This window comes from Macaca fascicularis, chromosome 17 (genome assembly GCF_037993035.2).
Source record: "Macaca fascicularis isolate 582-1 chromosome 17, T2T-MFA8v1.1".
NCBI classification, from domain to species: Eukaryota; Metazoa; Chordata; class Mammalia; order Primates; family Cercopithecidae; genus Macaca; species Macaca fascicularis.
In genome coordinates, this window is record NC_088391.1 from 4,427,917 (window position 1) to 4,443,166 (window position 15,250).

Sequence of the window (15,250 nt, forward strand, 5' to 3'; positions counted from 1 at the left end):
AAAGTGCATTTATATCATTTGAGGGGTTTTCAGACAGTGTTCTTCAGAATGACAGTCTGATTATTACTAGTGTTAGTCATAAGTCAGTAATTAAGGTAGACATATCACTCCCTAATCTTTGTCCCTTCCATTTTATTTACTCCTTTACTACTAACCCAATTAAGCACTGTCTCAACTGCTCACTGTATACATACTTATATGCAAGATATGACCAGTTTCAGTTATAATGGTAACTCTTATCTCATGAGTTATATTCTAGAAACTCATGACTTATATCACATAAATATTAAATGAATAAAAACCCTGAGGCACATTAAGTGAATTTAAAGTTCTCATCCAGTAAAATATTCATTTATGAAAAAAATGCCTGCAATATAAAGATTAAGATCTTAATTTATCTGTTTTATAGATATCTTAAATTAAGGACAACATAACTAGTAAGGTGAATTATTCTTCACCCAAAAATAACTTTTTCTGTTCTATATATTCCAACATAAACCAAAACAAATCCAAAATATGTGATTTGAATGTTTACATTTGAGTCATTAAGTCAAGCCAAAATATATAACCACAGCCAAAAATAATGGCTCTAGAATATTGTAGGTCTTCATTATACATCTACTTTTTGGGATTACCAAAATATACATTTTTTTTTCAATTGGCTTTGTGATTCTAGAACTGCACAACATTTCATTCCATAAAATAAGAGTCCCTACAAATTTATCTATAAAATATATACAAACATAGTTACTACTAAATGAATGAGTTTAGCAAGTGAACATAAATTGCACAACGCATGAGACTTTGGCTATGGACATCCACAAATTTACACCTTAATTTCTGACTGATTTTTCATTAAACAGAGTCCTAGTGTTGAAAGAGACATTCGTGACCAGCGCCCTGGCTCCCTGGTTCGTTCACTCAAGCGTGCCATCGGCAAACCTGCGGGTGCTGGAGGAGGGGGATCAAGAGCCTTTGCGTCTAACCAGCTCGCGCTGAAGGAGGCCAAGAAGTGAACCAACTACACTGTGTCCTGGGCCTGGAGCAGTGGGCACACAGCCGCGCTCAGTAGGCAGTGCTGAAGGATGAATGAATGAGCACTGCACAATGGGAGAGCAAAGGAGAGCGTGATGACTTTACCTGTGGAGTGCAGAGTAGCACCAGGGAAAGCTTCTCGGATAGGAATTAAGAAAGAATCGGCCAGGTGCTGTGACTCACGCCTATAATCCCAGCACTTTGGGAGGCTGAGGTGGCGGATCACAAGGTCAGGAGTTCAAGACCAGTCTGGCCAATATGGTGAAACCCCATCTCTACTAAAAATACAAAAATTAGCCGGATGTGGTGGCTGCCTGTAATCCTAGCTACTCGGGCGGCTGAGGCAGAGAACTGCTTGAACCCAGGAGGCAGAGGTTGCAGTGAGCTATCACGCCACTGCACTCCAGCCTGGGCGACAGAGTGAGATTCTCCATCTCAAAAAAACAAACAAACAGAATCAGACTTTGCAAGGCAGGGCTGGGATGAGGAATGGAAAATGGGAATCATAATAGGAATTCTGGGCGGAAGCGATGGTGTAACTGAAGTATGACGGCATAAAATAGCCCAGTAACTTCTAAAAAGGATGTGGTTAAAGACGAAGCAGTTACCAACACAGGGATAAATGGAGAAAGAATGGGAGCAGAGTCTGGAAAAGGCAGGCAGGGGCCAGAAAACAGAGCGCCTGGTCCACTAAGCTGAGGAACCGGGACCATGCACCACAGGCCACGGCCTCTAAGCTTCCTCACCAATGCATACTAAAATAACTTTTGAGTATTCAACCTTCTATAAGTACATTTATAAAGTATACTCATGTGGTATTGTTTTATCACACTGCAAAAAGGAGACTTTTTATAAGTTGAGATAAAGAAAAATAAATATACATAGAATTCCTAGTATTTTATGACTACACTCTCAAGGAATTGCTTACAGATGCCATTTGGGAGACAGCTTCTGTAGGCCACAGTGGAGCATCTGATGTTTTCCGGAATGCTGCACAGTGGACAGCGTGGAGGGTGGAATGCAGGAGGCAGGGAGGGCTGACAGGAGGACTGCCTTCCCGGCTTCAGAGGGTGAACTCTGACGGAGGGCAGTGGGGTCAGGGATGAATGTATTTTTCCTTTGAAATGCAAACGTCTCAGGACTGTGTGAGTGACTGGATTTAGAGGGTAATGAGAAAGACAGAACAATCTAGAATAACACTCAGGTTTCTGGCTTGGACAAATAAGTGGGATGGTAGAGTCACTGAATCTGCCAGCGCAATGAACACAAAAAAAGGAAGAGGGGAATCTGGGTGTGTTTGTGGGAGAAGAGAGGAGGGTGAGGTGTAATGATGGGAGGAGGATGGAGGGCTCACAGAAATAGACTCCGTTTTGGAGACACCGACTGTGAAGTGCCCATGAGATGCCAGACACTCAGGACTCAGAGCTAAGGAAAACAAGGAGACTTCGCTGTCTGGATGTTAGAGCTACAGAGGGAGGCAGGGCCATAAGGGAAGGGCGATGCAGGCTGAGTAGAGGGAAAAGGGTAGACCCCTGAACTATCAGAGGGAGGATTGGGAAGGAAGACAGAGAACAGTTCAGAGCTACTGAAGAACTAAGAGAAAGGAGTACCACGGAAAGAGGGGAGAAAATAAATTATAAAAGGAAGTGGTCCAGGCTTGAGGTTTCCACTCCTGCACATGAGAATGTTGAAAGTCACCACTCCATCCTAACAAGCAGGAAGCTGAACAAACTGAAAATCAAGAATCTTCTTAGATTCAGCAGAGAATCAAGGCCACAGAGCAAACTGCTGCCCCCAAAACTGGAAAGATAGGCAGGTAGACATAGAGAATCACACCACCACTTCACAGAGCAGAAACCTCCCACAGAACCGACTACAAGGCAAGGACGTCTAAACTGTAATTGGTTATAAAAAGCAATTCACTTTTTCGTTGCCAGATAGTAAAAACCAACCCAAAAATAAAGGAGAATAAAAAGAAACTTCACATATTAAAATTATACCCTTCTTAAGATTATAATGAACATATGACATTTATTTTTATGGAAAAGAAACACAGTAAAGCTAATAGCACAGCTTAGTTTACTAAACTATAACCTAAAAATGTTTACTGACTTATCCAATGACCATGACACTCATATGTGTCAGGCAAAATTCAAGGAAACAATTTATCTTGGAAAACTTAATATAGAATATAAGTTTATATAATATTACACTAAAATGATTGGGAACAAATGAATTTCTAAACTCCCTGTTTTAAAATAAAAACACCTCAAAAATAATAACAATAGGCAAAAAGTATACTGTCTTGCCCCCGGCTCACTATGCCCACCCCCAGAGGTAAATATCTTGTGTATCCTTCCAGGCATTTTCTATGCACACTCTTAGAAGTTTATGCATGTAAACTTTATGGATATATAAACCTACCTTGGCACAAACAGAATCATACCATTCACACCATCTCGCAATTTCATTTAACATAAAACTCTATCAATGATATGTATTTTTTACACATAGATTTTTCATAAAAATAGAACTTGGAATACTTTCCAGTTTAGTATGTAAAGCTCTATCCTGTTTTCTTTCATGGGTGTAGTCATCCACAGCAAACACATGACAAAGCTTATTTCATGCACCTCCTGCTGTGTTGTACGTGAGCAGAGAGGAGGCAAGGCCAATGAGAGCCTGAAGCACCAATGGGGGAAGTATCTGACCAGGGACATCGTTTGGAGTTTCTCACACATGGGGATATTAAAGGATCCCAGACTTTCCATCAGTTTTATTATTGATTTTAATTTCTTTATAGAAAATGCATCCCATTAGGCCACACCCAGAGCTCACTTCCCTGCCTTGGTCTGCCTCTGTTCCTTTTAACTGACAGTAAGCTGCTGTACGTTTATCTGTTAAAATGATGCCATAGTGAAATGTCCCTGTCACACCCACACAAGCCTATCCATAAGATAAATTGAAGAAATGACATTGTTGCAAAGAGTACGAGATCTTAAATTTTTTGATAGGTATTTCCAAATTATCCTCAAAAAAAAAAAAAAAAAAAAAAGCTGTTCTAACTTACATTCCTACCTACAGTGTATGAAAATACCCAGTGCCCTCACTCCTGCCAATGCAATTCTGACATGTTTCTTTTACTTTTTTTTTTTTTTTTTTTGAGACGGAGTCTCGCTCTGTCGCCCAGGCTGGAGTGCAGTGGCGCGATCTCGGCTCACTGCAAGCTCCGCCTCCTGGGTTTACGCCATTCTCCTGCCTCAGCCTCCCGAGTAGCTGGGACTACAGGCGCCCACAACCGCGCCCGGCTAATTTTTTTTTGTATTTTTAGTAGAGACGGGGTTTCACCGTGGTCTCGATCTCCTGACCTTGTGATCCGCCCGCCTCGGCCTCCCAAAGTGCTGGGATTACAGGCGTGAGCCACCGCGCCCGGCCTGACATGTTTCTTTTAATGCTTCCTTTATTTTCCTTCTTTGGGTAGGTGTGCTGCATTTCCTCTTTCTTTCTAATCACTTGATATCTTAGTGATATCTATAGTCTATATTTTAGCTTCTCTGGTGGTTTCACTATTGTTTTTTATTTTTTATTTTTTTTTTGAGACAGAGTCTTACTCTATCACCCAGGCTAGGGTGCAGTGACATGATCTCAGCTCACTGCAACCTCCATCTCCTGGGTTCAAGCGATTCTGCTGCCTCCTAATTTTGATACTTTTGGTAGATACGGGCCTCTGTTGGTTTTAAAATAAACATTTTTTGGTTTAGCAATTTTAGATAATATTTACTGATTCCCCTCCTCCTGCCTTGCCCTCCTGATCTGTCTTGTTGTTATATATAGATATAGATATATTGATGCTCTTTTTCTTAATTTTGCTAGGCACCAGACAGGAGAATAGAGATATGCTCTTTATTTTGCCACCGTTTACTGGATATCCCCAGAATGCATACAATGGGGGAATAACTATTAGTAGTAAGGAAGAGGAGAGAAATGACAAAATCCTGTGCTTTAGAAAGATTATTCTGGTAGTGGTATGTAGGTCAGTTTAAAATGCAAAGATTCATGATTATTATAGCAAGAGAAAGTTCAATATAGTTTGTGTATCTCTTATCCAAAATGCTTGGGATATGTTTTGGATTTTGTATTTTGGAAAATTTGCATATACATAATGAGATATCTTGGGGATGTGACCTATGTCTAAACATGAAATTTATGTATGTTTCATATACACCTTATACACATAGCTTGAAGGTAATTTTACAAAATATTTTGAATAATTTTGTGCATGAAACAAAATTTTAACTGTATTTTCACCACAATCTGTCACATGAGATCCACTTGTGGTGTCATGTTGGCACTCAAAGAGTTTTGGATTTTGGAGCATTTCAGATTAGAAATGCTTGACCTATATTGCAAATATGTTATTCATTTTTCCCTAAATTTAATGTATAAACAGAAAACTATCACTACCAAATGATGATGATGGTGATGGTGATAATGATGATGATGATGGTGATGATGGTGATGGTGATGATGATGGTGATGATGATGATGGTGATGATGGTGATGGCAACTAACATTTGGTGAGTGCTCACTATGACTGTGGACCAAGCCCTTTATACGTACCTCATTTAACAGCAAAAAAATGATCCTTTAAGGTAATATTGTCACCCCTATGTTACAATGGAGAAAACAGGTTTACAAGACAGTAAGTACCTTCCCAAGGCTACGACAACAACTAAGTAGAAGGCCTGAGACCATCCTTTATAACTGCATGATAACAGCATGGAAGTTGAAAAAAATCATCAGGAGGGCACGTCTTTATTTAGGCTGAGGTACTGAAGTTTTTCACAACTATCTGTTACAAGTTAAAGCAAGTACTAAAGGAAGCACAGTAATTGTATCATTCATTCTTACACACATTTCCCAAAATGCTTTCAAGAGTAAGACAGAAGAGAGAGGAGCTACCGGTCACAATGAGAATACTACATCTCTGCATTCCCTCCTACGGCAGCTTAACAGTGAACAAAGACTGAGAATGACCAATTTAGAGAAGTTAAAAGAGAAATGAGCGTGGTGATCAAAAAAGAGAGAACAGGAAGTCTGATGGTATGTGTTGAAGGAAGAATTTTAAGAAACTGGACATGGTAAGTGCAGTCAAAAATTGCAGACATTAGGATCTCAAATCCAAGCAAAAAAACCCCAAAAAGAGAAAACTGCAGACATCAGGGATGTTAAGCAGTAGAACAAATTACTGAATTTCATGACAGGCAGGTGGCTGATAAGTTGGAAATGCTAGCTGGGTAGACTGACAGGCCTATAAACCAGACTGTAGCAATTAGAAAGAGGAGGCGTCCAGGAGAGAGTAGGACTGGGGGAAGTCTGGCAGGAAAAAAATGAGATAGTACCACGGTCTCCAACAGTCACAGAAGGGTAATTATTTGTGTCGTAAGATAAGAGATACCTTAGCAGGTCTGCAGGCAAAGGGTTTGAAGCTAATACAAATGAAGAGATGGTGATTATGATACAGGTAGAATAATTGGTGAAGCAAGATCTACAGTAGTTTGAGACAATATTATCTTCTATTGTCTTGGTGCTTCACAAGTTGCAAAGCACTTTCATATCAAGAATCAAGAATCTCTTTATTCCTTATGTGATTCTGTGAGACAGGTGGGGCAAGAATTATTACCAGAATTATTGTTAGTTTTACTTGAGGAAACTCAGGCTCAAAAAGGTTTAATGACAGTCTAAGGCAATCTGGGATACAAGAAAGAGCCCTTGGTTTGAAAATACTATTTCTCATTGGTTCCATGCTTTGAGCAAGTTACTTAGGATTTTGAAGCCTCCGTTTCCTCACCAGGAAAGTGGAAATACTTTCCAGGCTCCATTAACAATTACAGAAATGCACGCAATGAACCTGGTATGGTTCCTGGAGAAAAGCAGGCACACGGTAAAATATAGCCACTATTATTGCTGTTAGACAGAGACATTGTAAACCAGAATAGCAGAGCATTTATCGGACTTCAGCACCTGTAGTGGATAACATAGGGACAAGCGGTTTCCACTCCTACTCCAGTTCCCTTCTATTCCCCAAAGCTGCCCTTACCTCTAAAAAGAAATGCAACACTGTGTCAAGAAGCTGTGTAGATGCAGTCAACTTTCATTAATCACCTGCCATGTGCCTGCATGACAACTCCTCACTGTGGAACGATGAACACACTGTCACAATAATGACCACCAATCCAAATGATCAGGGGCAGAAGAGCAGTGTAAACAAGGCATTGGCTCAAAGATGAGGCTGTGGTCAGTTCCACCTGGCAGAGGGGAGAAGCTGGGAATGGGAGGAACAGAGAGAACCACAAAGAGGAGGCAGCATCTGGAGCACACCTGGAAAGAAGAGGCTCCTGGAAGACGGGGAGGGCATTCAAGACGGAAGAAAGAGGGTAGCAAAGGCCCAAGGGGATTCAAGCAAATGGGGCAGACAAGCTCAAGCAAGCACTAGTGCCTTAGTCCTCACTCAGCGGCCTCAGCCATCCGGAGTGAGAGTACACGCCCCTCCACACCCTCAGTGACTCTCACCAAATGCAAGCTGCTTCTCTCCTGAAGAAGAGCCAGAGGGAGGGAGGTCCAGAAAGGGTGGAAGAGATTCAAAAAGCTATAGGGTGTTTTCTGCAGCTCCGACCCACACCTGAGGGGCCCCGAGGAGCAGTCCCACATGACCTGCCAGGCAGGAAGCCGTGACTGCTATGCTCTCAGCTCACATCTTCAACACGGACTGAAAGAACATGCACAGAGGGCGATTCAGTGGTCACAGGCCCCAGCATGGCCCTCCACGCCAGGCTCATCACGTGGTTCCGCCTGCCTCAGCAGAGCACTCCGAGGCTGAGGCCGGCCTGCGAACAACCGATCGCACCATCTCCATCCACAGCTTCCTCATCTGCACAGATGCTACACATGGGAACATTTTCCTCTCTCATCTAGAGACCCAAGACAGCGGGAAAGTGCCACGAGCAGCACATAGAACCTCACAGCACAGCAGAGCCACAACCAGCAGAGACAGAACTTAGGTGCATTTTGAGGATTTGGCTTCAGTGCCATCCCTGTCATCACCTCAGACTCCTCTACAGTTTTACAAGAGTTTTATGACCATTTTTTGTAAAAAATTCCATGGATCTGGACCCAGAAGTAAGGGATCTCCACAACCCTCTGAAGAAAAAAAGAGGAAGAAAATTATGTTATCCACTCCAGGTACTGAATGAAGTCCAATAAACGCTCTGCTATTTTGGTTTACAATACGTTACATATGAGTTTACAAATTTTCAGCAAAGAACCAGAACATACCACTATTAACATGATATAATGGTATAAATATAATTAGGTCTTTTAAATTAAGAATATTAGAATTTAGTAATGTATCAAAATTTTCATCTAACCTTCATCCAACACTAATTATGATTGAAATGAGCACAGGAATATCAGTCAAGAAGAGACTTTCAACCGAAGAATTCATCACTGCAAATTGAATTTTTAAAAAATCAATGGATCACTGTATTTATGAAGCACACTCTATGAGTCAGACTTCTATTTCAACCTCTGATGCACCTGGAATTAAGGTAAAGAAAGAACTTGGATATTACGTCCAAACACCATGGCCTCAAACTTAGTGAAAATATAAAACACAATGAAGTACAGTCAGAGAACCCAGGTTGAAACAGCAGGTAAACATAGCTTCAGTCTTACCTTATTCTATTCAGTGAGTGAGAGCACATGTGGCAGAGAACATGTGCACCAAATGGCAAATGCCCACAGAGGGCAGAATGAACAAGATGGCCTGCCAGAGGGCACGTGTGGGCAAGGAAAAAATGCACACTTGTAAAGAGCACAGCATGTGATAATTCTGTCAGAGAAACTATTTTTAACTTTATCGAAAGCAAATGAAACTGTGTTTTTGACATCAGGAATGACTAAGTATAATTTTCATGTTATAGCTGGGTGACATTTTGAAATGCTGCCTTGAAAACCACAGGGAGAGCTACTGCTTTATCTGGTTAAACAGAGAAGGTAGCAGTAAAGGAACTGAATGCTCCTGGAAACCTGTTTGCCCTTCAGGGAACTATACAGAACTGAAAAGACTTTTCTCCCTGTTCTATAAAGAATCCACCATTGCTAATTTGGTTCTACCTTGACTTCTGAAGCTAGTGGCAAGAAAATTGCTCCAGCCAAACTTCCTGGTAACCAGGAAATAATTTTCATTAATGGTGCAGATCAGCAACATAGTTCACTGGAAACTGTGGTTAACAGAAATCAAAGCTAAAGAAAGTGCCATTCCATCATCATCCTAGGGATTAGGAAAGTAAACCAGTAGGCCCGACTTTAAGGAGAGAAGATGACACCACACGATGTGCCAGTAGATGACAGAACTCTCACCATAGAGGGTGGGGCCAAATCTCACTACAGCAAGGAGACCTCGACTGCAACAGTCTCTCATTCAGCTTCTTAAGCTGTATCAAAATGTGAAATCAAACAGCCATGTCTAAAAGTGAACAGTAGGAAAGAATAACCAAAATCGACACCCATGTGCTGCACCTTGCTTTAGAGAGAACAGAATGGGAGATGTGGAAATGTCGTGAGAGAAGACCCAGGTTAGCCCTGGGACAGGGAGGAATGAAAACCTCATGAGAAGGAACAAGTGGCAGCAGCAGAAAGGGAAACAGACAGAGATTTTCTCCCCCAGAGCTTGTGGAAAATGATGAAAGGAAAGTGACCAGACAGCCATTTGCTTTGCCTAAGGAGTTTTTCCAATCCTCTTTGAATTATTGAGTCCAGCAACAGACCCTATTCTCAGACCTCTCCCCAGGTCGCAGATGCTCCTGGCTCAGAACTGGAGAAATCACCTCCCGTTTTCTGTCCTGCAGAGATGCAGCAGGTGGTTCAAACTCAACTGCGAATAATAAACACAGGTATTCTGAACCTCACTCAACAAGCTCCTAAAAGACTGACTTTTCGGTGCAATTGGCCAAGTTATGACAAATTTGGCATCCCTTCAAAATACTGTAATGGACTGAAACACGTTGAATCAATGGAATTCCATCAGTTTATAATGACACTTTACAAAGACAAAGCCAGGTAATTCTCATTTGTCACTAGTTCAGAAAACGATTACAATAAATCCTTATTTTGAGAATTGGCAATAAAAAAGAATGACTGACTCAGACGAGGACTATCAATGGGTGTTAAAGCCACTGGGTAAATGACTGAGGGAAAACTGGATGTTTCCATGTTGCCAGGAACACCACACAGATCCCTTTCTCGTCGAGAGGGAAGCCCTCACCGCAGATGGCAGAGATCCTGTCAGCATCAGTCTACCTAGGGGACCCTCTTCACATCACCCTCGGTGGGCAACTGATATTTCATGTCTTTTGTTTTTCTTTTTTTTTTTAGGAGATGGAGTCTCACTCTGTCGCCCAGGCTGGAGTACAGTGGCATGATCAGAACTTGCTGCGGCCTTGAACTCCAGGATTCAAGTGATCCTCCCGCCTCAGCCTCCGAGTCACTGGGATTACAGACGTGTCACCATGATCAGCTATTTCATGTCTTTTGATGTGATGTGACACAAAGTATACAACATCACCTATGGGTGTCCGTGCCAAAAATGGGAAATGTCTAACAGTGAGTTGTTATATGTAACATCCAGCTTACAGGAATGATACAAAGAGAGGAACTAGTGAAATGATGCCACAAGGAAGCAAACAGGTAAGTCCAGAAAGTTAGAAATTCTGTAGGAAAAATGGCCTGGTCTCTTCAACAACTGCTGCTGATAATATGACAAAAAAGAGAGTGAGAAGAGCATGAGGCATGGGGAACCGCTCTAAAGTAAGAGACAGGAGACAGAAAAGCCAAGAGAATGTGGAGGCTTTGTTTGAGTCCTAATTCTAACAAACTCACTGGGAAAAAAGCTGATTTGATACTACCAAGGAAATACGAATATAGACTAGATATTAAATGAAGCCAACAAATTGCTATTAAATTTTTATTAGGTAATAATGAAAAAAGCTGATTTGATACTACCAAGGAAATACGAATATAGACTAGATATTAAATGAAGCCAACAAATTGCTATTAAATTTTTATTAGGTAATAATGATACAGGAGTTATGTAAGAAGATGTTCATGTTTTTCAGAAGTACTTAATCAATGTGTAAGACTGAGATGACGTGAGGGCTAGGATTTCCTTTAAAGTAGTCCTAAGCCAGGTAACAACACTTCTGTCAACAGTGAACCACAGATGCTACCGTGGGTGGTCCACTGAGATGATAATGGAGCTGAGGAGTTTCTATCACCTAGTAACACTGTAGCTGTCATAATGTCAGAGTACAAGGCATTACTCACACGTTTGTGGTGATGCTGGTGTAAACAAAACGACTGTGCCGCCAGTCATACAAAAGCCTAACACATGTAATGAGGTGCAGTACACAATACTTCATAAATGACTGTATTACTGATTCATGTATTTACTATACTATACTTTCTCTATCATTATTTTGGCGTACTTCTACTTATTTAAAAAAAAAAAAGTTAACTGTGAAACAGCCTCAGGCAGGTCCTTCAGGAGGGATTCCAGAAGAAAGCACTGTTACCACAGGGGACGGCAGCTCCATGCCTGTTATTTCCCCTGTAGACCTTCTAGGAGGACAAGATGTGGAGATGGAAGACAGTGATGCTGACAATCCCGACCCGGTGTAAACCTTGGCTAATGTGTGTGTTTGTGTCTTGCTTTATAACAAAAAAGTTTTAAAAGTATAAAAAAAAATTTAATAGAAAAAAGTTTATAGAAAAAGGATTTAAAAAAGAGAAAATATTGTTCAGCTATACAATGTACTTGTGTTTCAAGCTAAATATTATTATAAAGTATCAAAAAGTTTTTAAAAACTAAGAAGTTTATAAGGTAAAAAAGGTTACAGGAAGCAAAAGTTAATGTTTTATTGAAGGAAGAACCGTATCTTTCTATAAATTTAGTGTAGCCTAAGTGTACAGTGACTATAAAGTCAATAATGGTGTACAGTAATGTCCCAGGCCTTCACATTCACCCACCACTCACTCACAGACTCACCCAGAGCAACTTCCACTCCTGCAAGCTCCATTTGTGGTAAGAGCCCTATACAGGTGTACCCTTTTTTATCTTTTATACCTATTTTCACTATACCTTTTCCATGTTTAGATGCATATATACTCATCATTGTGTTGCAGCTGCCTACAGTATTCAGTATAGTAACATTCTGTGCAGGTTTGCAGCCTAGGAGCGACAGGCTATACCAGAGAGCACAGGCGTGTGTGTAATAGGCTATACCCTTAGGTTTGTGTAAGTACACTCTAAGATCATACAATGACAAAACTGCCTAACGATGCTTTTTTTTTTCCCAAGACAAAGTCTCACTCTGTTCCTCAAGCTGGAGTGCAATGGTGTGATCTCGGCTTACTGCAACCTCCACCTCCCGGGTTCAAGCAATTCTCCTGCCTCCGCCTCCTGAGTAGCTGGGACTACAGGCACGTGCCGCCATGCCTGGCTAATATTTTTTGTTGTTGTATTTTTAGTAGAGACAGGGTTTCACTATGTTGGCCAGGCTGGTCTTGAACTCCTGACCTCATGATCCACCCGCCTCAGCCTCCCAAAGTTGCTGGGATTATAGGCGTGAGCCACTGTGCCTGGCCCACGATGCATTTCTCAGAATGTATCCCTGTCATTAAGTGACACATGACTGTACGTTAGTAATGAGAAAAGAGAAAGGAAGGAAAGCAGTGAGGGAAGAAGGAAAAGAAGAGCAAAGAAAGAAAAGAAAATTTAAAAGAGACAAATGAAGCAAACAGAAAAATCTTAGTAATTGTGGAATCTGTGAGATGAATATACAGAGGTTGTTACTTATATTGCTCTACTTCTGTCTTTTTATTCATTTTTTTCTTAAACTATTTTTCCTTTGTTCTTTTTTTCTCTTTTGACTGAGCCATCCATTTACTATTTCTGTTTATTTTGAAAGTTTTGATAATAAAGATTAATTTTTTAAAATCACCAAGATCACTAATCCTATATTAACAAAGCACACAATCTCTCATATCCAAAACAAAGTCCCTCTGTGAGAGCCCATCTTCTGAATAGTTTAAAACCCAAAACATCCCCATTTCATTATATGAATCCTCTTAGATTTTAAGAATATATCTTAGCAAGGAATAGACAATACTGAATTCCCTTCCAATGACATCTTAATTTAAAAATAGCACCAAAATTGACAGGGTGTGGTGGCTCATGCCTGTAACCCCAGCACTTTGGGAGGCTGAGGCAGGTGGATCACTTGAGGCTAGGAGTTTGAGATCAGCTTCGTCAAAATGGTGAATCCCCGTCTCTACTAAAAATACAAAAATTAGCTGGGTGTGGTGGTGCATGCCTGTAATCCCAGCTACTTGGGAGGCTGAGTCAGGAGAATCACTTGAACCCAGGAGGCAGAGGTTTCAGTGAGCCAAGATCACATCACTGCACTCCAGCCTGAGCAACGGAGGAAGATTCTGTCTCAAAAACAAAAAACAATAAACAAACAAAAATAGCACCAAAATAAATGAAATACTGAAACTCATTAGTTACAAAAAAGAAATAGTGTCTCCAAAGCATCAAAAACCCAAACACTGGAAGGATACATTAAACAACTGAAAAGTGGTGACTTCTGAGGCAGAGGTAGAGATAAGCATTCTCAATTAATACTTCTTAACGTTGATGATTTTTTGAGCCATGTGAATGTATTGCCTAATCAAAAATAAAATTTAATTTCAAATAAAATAATTTAATATACACTTTTCATATTTGAAAGAAATAATGTTACTCTTCCATGAAGAATCTTACACTAAAGCTTTAAAAAGGAAAAATGAGCTGCTCTTTAAGACTTGCTGACAGTCATGTACACAACAACGGTATTTTCCAGGATCAACCTTTGTCACTTTTAAAACATGTTAATTTCTCCTCCTACTTCTAAACAGGTTCTTACTTTTCTTTAGACAAACATTAAAAACTTGAAATAAATCTGGAGTATTTAACGTAAAAGCAAAAGACTCCCTGAGGTTAACCTGAAAAAAAGCTCAAATCAAGGAAAGCCCCTTCTATTTTTCATTTTGTGTCAAGCCACACATTTAAGTCTTTACTTGAAAGGTGATGAATTTAACAAGGATTTAGAAATCTTCACTTTATTCCACTCTTCTAACTCAAACCCAACCTATGATATTTTTCCTTTCTTTTCTCATCCATTACCTGTGCGGCAGCCTCCTCTTGTCAATCAAGATTACTGAAGCCTCAAACCAAAACTCTATCATTTGCCAGTTAAGCTACTTAAAATAGATTTTTAAAACCTGATTCTTATAACCTCTTCTGATGCGTTTCTGTATCCCTTTTCCTGGTTCTTTTACGGAGTTAATAGCCAAATAAATAAATTAGTATTAAAACTTTAAGATAAGCTAAAGCCCCACATGGCTATCTGGCAGACTACACTGTGTTCCCAGCATAGCTGGTGATTTCATGGACTTAGTAAGCAGGTGGAAGACTCCATCAACCAGTGAGCACTGCAAACATGTCATGCAAAAACATGGCATTCTCCTTCTAAAAAGAAAACTCTTCACTGGATTGCTTTTCATGGTTACTGGTCTAGACACAAGCTTGATTAAATCAGGGGCTATGAATTAATATGTATTTACTGAAGGTCCAGAATGTTTGTTCTTGCAGAGCTTTAAATATGGTTGACAAGACACATTTAACGTCCAGAAGAACATGTTAGCAGGTCAACTTTGCAGCACACAGGCTGTTAGCACAGCGAAGCCAGGAGCTACACAAGGCTAGCGCAGACTCAGCGGCTTCATGGACCCCTGGCAAGATGTCACAGGTGTGTAAGACAAACCAGGGAGGCAATGGGAACCCACTGCTCCCCCGACAGAGGTTCTGCCTCCGAGACAGAAAGGGGTTTGGCTGGGATAAACTGTGGAGGAAGAGCAGGGGTGGAAGAAAAATCAGAACAAATAAATGTGAGTAGAGATGTTTCTCTCTGTAAAACAAAAGTAGGTTGTGATCAGATCCTACAGCGCACCCAGAGCCAGGCTTGTGGGCTGTAGGCAGCTGTATTTACACCCACTGTTATTTAGATGCAAATTAAGGGGTGGGTTAATGCAAATTGGGAGAAGATTATTCAGAACT

General features: G+C 40.6%; 1 protein-coding gene across 3 annotated transcripts in view; it reads right to left on the reverse strand.

Moving 5' to 3' along the window:
* MIPEP (mitochondrial intermediate peptidase) overlaps window positions 1–15,250 on the reverse strand; it is a 212,397-nt gene that overhangs the window by 165,470 nt on the left and 31,677 nt on the right. The gene's annotated exons all lie outside the window — the stretch shown is intronic.